The 6,839-nt window shown below is 41.4% G+C and overlaps 1 pseudogene; it reads left to right on the forward strand.

Annotated features, from left to right (window-relative positions):
• The first annotated feature begins 5,858 nt into the window (after nt 1-5,858).
• On the forward strand, nt 5,859-5,970 carry LOC147415830 (U2 spliceosomal RNA; annotated as a pseudogene).
• The last annotated feature ends 869 nt before the right edge of the window (nt 5,971-6,839 follow it).

Below are 6,839 nucleotides of genomic sequence, written 5' to 3' on the forward strand. Positions count from 1 at the left end.
AGGACCTGTAAGAAAAGTAACAGAAATAATCTCTCCTTTTTGCAGCTTGCTGTCTATACAGTGATGTTAAGGCTGTGCTCTAATGTATTTATGGTAATTTGTTAATTACAATATACCTTTTCAAATACAGTTAGCCAAACTGATTGCTATGTAAGCCTGTCCTTGCCCACTGCTTCCTCTGAGACTGTCCGGACCAAAACCATCAAGAACTGCAAAGATCCGGTGTGGAATGAAACATTTTGTTTCAGGATACAGAGACAAGTAAAAGTAAGATGCAGAGTGCATTTGTTTTTCTTTGGGGGGGGCAGAGATATCATTGTGTGATTGGTTTGTAGGGCACCATAAAAATAAATACGTGTGAGGGGCTACAAGGCTGAGAGTTAGGCTATAGCATGAATTATGGCATAGCATAAAAGATAGCCAAGGTATTTCACAACTATTCATAGAATGTTCTGTCACTTTTCACTTTCTCTTCTTCCTTTTCAAGAGTAAAGGTGAGAATTTCAGAGTAATTTGAACAGCGTAAAAGAAATGTACGAGCTAAGCAGTGGAAGCATCACAGTGCTGTACTTTTTTTACTATTCCTTTGGAATGACCTGCGACAACAACAACAAAAAGCTAAAGTTTGCAAAAGATTACCAGCTGAGCTTTTATGATGAAGATAAACGTTAGCGCTTAATATTTGCAAGTCCCACCACCCACTCCCTCCAAAACTCAGCATCAACATCAGAGCCCAGAAATCCACAAAGATCAACGACAGGCCAAGTAAGCCAAGCTTACTTCACACCTGGGGCAATCAAACTCTGCTTTAACCTCACACCCTTCGTTTCCTAGTGTTGGTGGCAGAGCAGGACAAGAACACTTCTACCTGGTGCCAGATCAGCAGGCTGGTCCCCTGGCTCTCTTGAGCGTTGATAAACTCCTCCAAAGAGCGTTCAGAATAGCTCAAAGTATTGCTACACCACAGGATCTCCAGTGGAAAAAAAAAATCCCTCTTGCCTTTGTCTGCACAAGTTGCCCATGATACAACTTCTTGGGCTTTCTTCCACAGTGTTAGGCTGTACTGGTGCTCTGGTATGGCTTTCGGCATTAATACGTCTGCGCATCTGTGGCCTACATCCAGCGCTTTCCCTGCACCGGACCTAAAAAAATTCTGACTTCGTTCAAAATATGAGTGAGGCACAATTTCACTGACCCCTGCAGGTTTATCAGTGAGGCAAAAGCCAAGTGACAAACATTGCAGCACGGGAACAAACCCCCACTATTCGGCCACTCTTGCACCGGAACACCTGCTCCTTGCAACGGTTTGTGGCTGACAGGTCTTTCAGAACTGCAATACCACAAGTAAGAGATGAAAACAATCTCTTGGCCACAGGAAGCTGCTTCAACTAGTCCCTCACAGAGTAGTATTTGGGAGGACCTTACACTTACTTTTTTGTGTCATTTCACATCATCTATAATTGGAAAGGTATCGAGGGTAGATTCCTAATCCTAAAACGATGGATGACTAAGGTAATTTTCGTTCAGTGAAAAGCTGTAAGGCCAGAATTAACTCTCTCCAGTGTGTTTTCTGGGGGGGGGGGTGTGTGTGTGTGTAAAGGGAAGACAGGTTGCATGTACTGTGAGTATATAGTATCACCTCCTGCAGTTCTCAAGTGGTCATTTCACATCAGACATCTGGGCTTGTTAGTAGCTGGACCTGTGCAAGGGCTATTCACCTGCATATCTGCTGCTGCACAGTGTTCTGCCAGAAAATGGAAAAGTTCGGTGTCATATCACAATTTGATGACACTGCATCATTTTTAATACTCCTAGATGTTAGCACTTAAGATGAATAAATGTATGCCCTAATTTCGAGGAGAATTTATTCTTTTTGTCTTCGTTTACTCAGTTTTGTGTTTGTGGAAGGGTTCTGAAAGTAGGAAAACATATATCAACCTGACAAGAATACGAATGAAATTGGGGAAACATCTACTGGCAAACAGCACAACCCCCTCTACCTCCAAGAAAAGGAAAACAAATAAAATTTTGTTGAAATAGAAGTTTTAAAGTCATTTCATCCACAATACTTTTGGTTGTTGGTTGGGGTTCTGTCGAGCTGTTGTCCTCCAGCCTACACATAGCTGCTACTATCTTAACTGATCCACGCATTGCTTAGGCTGCCAGATCATAGGTAGCCATGTATAAGTGCTGTGCGTTATCATGCCCTTATCTTGAATTGCTAATAACTCTTGGCACAGCCTTGGTGTGTACAGCCTTCCCCCAACACACCCCTCTGGTGTTTAGCTATCAAATAAACTCAGCATATTCCCTCCCCTTCCCTCTTGATGCTCTCGGGCAAAGAGGAAGGTGGGGCAAGGATAAGCCACTTGCTCCTCAGGAGGTGCCTCCTTAAAGTTTGCAGAGGCACTTTGGGCGTCACTGCCAGCTATTGCCTCTAATAGTGAAGTTGCATCCACACCTGTCTGCAGCTGGGAGCACGATGGGATCATACTGGAGTGTTCGTGAGGTAAGAATGCAAAAATTCAGACCATTAGAAGCTGAAGATGAGCGGAGGTGAGATTGTGGCTGGGATTCTGGTGCCTAAAAGAGGACTTGGGAGCTGTTAGTCCAAATTCACATATGTATTTAGTTATTTATGTCAGGAAGACTGACAGCTTTGCTGGTATTGGCCGTCCTGTGGAGGCACTTTTGGCAGTGGGGGAAGGAAGGCCAGCCGCAGTGGGTGATCCTCGTGGAGGCTGGGAAGCAGTCTGAGGTGCCTCACAGGAGCTTGCTGCGGATTTGAGCTGAGTCTGTGGTTTGATGCAAGCATTAGGTAAGTTTGGGTCTTCCACAGGGCAGCATCTGCCAGCTATGAGTATAGTCACATGCTGTGCCCAGGTAGCTGTGCTAGCAGCCACCTGTTAGTGCTGTACACAGGAGGGTCACTGACTAAAACCAGCTATTATCATGGACACGAAGATGGTCCTAGTTTGGTATTTGTGCATAACTTCACAACCTTTCACCTGTTTGCACTTTGCTATTTCTAGGAAAAGCTCCTGATAAAGATTTTAAAAGGAAAGTTGGAATTTTCACTAAATAAAATTATCTGAAGAAAATATCTGCTTTCTGTGTGAAATTTCAACTGTTCAAGAGAATGAAACATATTTTGCCTTTGTCTACAGGTGTTTAATGGAGGAACTTCTCAAGCATGTTACACTTAAGCTTAATTGTTGATAAAGATTTCTTTTAAATTCAAATGTCCTGTCATGTGATGCAAAAATTAATGTTATTCAAAACTATTTTACTGTGTTATCAATTTCACTGTTATTTCTTCCATCAATGACATATTTACACAGATGACTATTTCTTTCATTTCTTCTTCTTTTTTTAACTCTACGTAGACGTGGTAGACGTAGACTACTACGCAGTGCAAGTAGTTCATCTTCCAATTTTACTGCACAGCTTTGAAAATTGCAACACGCGCTTATGTGAGGTCATTTTTTATGAAGTATGAGCAATTTAATATTAATGTGGGTAATAACTTTGTCATTTTTCTGCAGAGTGAAGAATGCCCATGCTGCTCACTGTCTGTGAAAATCATAAGAATGAGAAATCTGAGAAAGGCAGATCAGTGTGAGTATCACAGTCTTTCCTTGCAGATCCCAGTAGTTCAGTTCTGAAAGCAGAGATCATAAGCAAGCTCTGTAACTTCTATTTGTGTATGAAGTGTCACCGTGGTTTCAAATATTGATGTGTATTTGAATTTGGACTATTCTTAGAATATATTTTGGTATAAAAAATATCTTTCAGTTTATAGAATGTTACTATTAGTGAAAATATCAAAGGTCTACAGCAGTATACTGTAACGTATCTTAACTGCTAACAAGCTTCAGAGACAGTTTTGCTGGCTGTTAATTTTCAGTTGCTATTTTTGATGAACTGGGATGCAGGCTGCATTTCTGCTTCTCAACGAAAATGTCAGCACTGATGCAGAGTGGCTGCCAGAGCCTGTAGGGTAACATGGGAGATTTGGTATCATCTTCTGCACCTGTGTGGTTTTTTGTGCACAGTAGAAATACATACAGGCACCTCTGAATTTCTATTTGCTTACGTTAAAAAAAAAAAAAAGGAGCATTTCTTGACAAACAACTTTTTTTTTTTTTTCTGTTAAATGTTAAATGAAATATATTTGAAATACCAGACTTTCAAGGCAAACCAGTACCGTTGAAGTGTCTCTGGGGACTTGGAATGGGTGGAAGTGGAAGTGAAGAGAGGGAAAAAAAAAAAAAAAATCTCAATAATTACTCAGGTAGAAGAAAGCAAGCTGAAGGTCAACTCAAATATCTGCCTCGGATAGAAAGAACAAGGTAGGAATGCAATGGAAAGGAAGTGAATACAAACCCTTGCATATTAAGTGAATTCAGCAAGAGTATTTACCTCCATGGAGATTAGTATGCAATTCTTGCTTTCCTGCTGTGGAGCATAGCACAGGAATATTGCCTTTTCTTGAAAACAGCACGTCTTCAGGTGGGGATGGTTCAGTTCCCTCTCTGCCTTTTTAATCTAAGCTGACCTGTTTTTTGGCATAAATGATACCAGCCCTAGGGAATGCCTAAGTTGTCCTGACAGCCGATAGCATTAATATAAATAACAACCTACAGAGTTGCTAGCCAAGTATCTGCCTCTGGACTTAAAATCGGGAATGTTTATTTCTTTCTCAGCATTTTATGAATGGAATGATTGTAAATGACAGTCTTTACATCCTTAGGACTGAAGACCTTCCAGAAGTCTAGAGCTCTTAGCTATATCTTAGCTCTTTATCTTTTATTAGTCTTTGTCCTGTATCTCAATTTTGAGCAGATGTTTGACTGTCTGATTGCAGGTATGAAGCTATATCACTGGAGATGTGCTTCCAAAGCCGGATGTGGAAGAAGGTCTTTGCTGGCAAGAGCCAAAAGAAACAGGGCTAGGTGCCAGGGTCTGAGAGAAGCAGTCTTGTCCATTCCCCGTCCCAGTCGCCTTTCTTTATTGTGCACCAGAGCACCATATTTTGTTTTCCCTCCCAGAATCAGGAGCAAGATACCTGTGGTACAGCAGCGAGCCAGTGAGATTTTATCTGCACCATACCTGTATGCTCTTTGAGAGTGGAGTCATGCCAGTTGGTGTGATACATATCACAACAAATGAGACTGTGTCAAAAAGTATTAACTGAATTGGCAAAGCGGTGTGAGAGTGCAGTGGGAACCTGTACCTGTTGGCCCTTCCATTCTTGACGAAAACATTGTGCAGAGAGGTTTTAATACCTAAACAATGAGAGAAGTCCTCAAAGGAAGAGATCCAAAGGCACAGGTTAAAAGCCTCTGCCATGGAAGAAGTAGATGTTGGCACGTTCAGCAAAGTTCACTTTGTAGTCTACAGCAACTTTAGAGCGGTTTAGGCTGGAGAGCATTTGTGGGCAGTGAGACAAGTGGAGACTTTGAAAGCAGCTTTGAGACTCCCAACCTACCCATTTCACTGTACGTAGAGGCGCCTGAACATAGCCCAATGATTTAAGAAGAAAGTAAGGATAACTAGTCAGGCTTACATAGCTGTATTTCTGCAGATACTTTCCTAAAATTAGTCTTTGCTCAAAAATTATTTTTTTAAAAATATTTTTGTAGGATTATATTTGGCATGTCATTCATGTATTTATTCAAATATTTCTAAATATTTGAAATATATTTAGCTCAAAATATATTTTAGTGTAAGAATCAGTTGTATTTCCCACTCACAGTTATTTGATTTAGTTAATAGTTCTGTAAAACCTAAAGTTGTTAAGAGAACCAGAGAGCTTAAAGATGGACCAGAAACGATTCAAACTGCAAAGAGCCATCATCGTTTCTCGGCCTTTTGGCTAAGATCAAGTGTAGTGTCTGTTCTTATCAGTTTGATATCTGATACGTCCTCGATGAGGGGACTTTATTTTTGAGGTGGGGTTCAGTCTGCTCTCCCTAGTAACAAGTGATAGAACAAGGGGAAATGGCCTTAAGCTGCACCAGGTGTGGTTCAGGCTGGATATTAGGAAGAATTGCTTGACTGAAAGGGTTGCCAGGCACTGGAACAGCCTGCCCAGGGAGATGCTGGAGCCACTATCCCTAGAGGTGTTTAAGAGAGGGGTAGATGTTGTACTTAGGGACATGGTTTAGTGGTGTTGATAGAGCTAGGACAAAGGTTGGCCTCGATGATCTTGAAGGTCTCTTCCAACCAAAACTCTTCTAGGATTCTATGATCTTTGCTGGAGTCAGCGTCTGATTAGACCAAGACGTGGAAGACTGCCTGTCATAGATGAGCATGCTTTGCTTTTCTTCAGCTGTGTCACTGAGTAGCTAAAGTGTCCTCCTTGTGCAGGAGGACTGCTACCTGCAACCCACAGCATCCATGTCTCTTGGCAGATGTCACATAATACAGGACTTGGTTTTTTCTTGTTAAAGGATAGCTGTGGCAATCATCTATAATCATGGTCTTTTCCCTTTGTGTCAGACAAAAGAGTGTATTTGCACATGATGTGAGCCTAAGAACAAGAATTAGGCTGCTAATGTGTGTTGTAATCTGATACGAAAAAGGCTTACTCATGAATCAGAAGGATTTGTTCCTACATTATGCAGGTTATCAGACAACTTCAATCTGAGTAGTGTATATTATTCTAAAGACACTGCTGTTGCAATTTCCAGGCAAGTTTGAGTTCGGCTAAATTTTCCCTGTCAGAAGTCGTGAGAATAGTGATGCCAGACTGGTCAAAAGGTTCGTCCAGATTGACAGTATATCCCCAGAACTGACCAATAATAAATACTCCCAGGCAAGGCAAACACCAAGTC

Source organism: Leptosomus discolor, chromosome 3 (genome assembly GCF_034619465.1).
Source record: "Leptosomus discolor isolate bLepDis1 chromosome 3, bLepDis1.hap2, whole genome shotgun sequence".
Classification (NCBI taxonomy): Eukaryota; Metazoa; Chordata; class Aves; order Leptosomiformes; family Leptosomidae; genus Leptosomus; species Leptosomus discolor.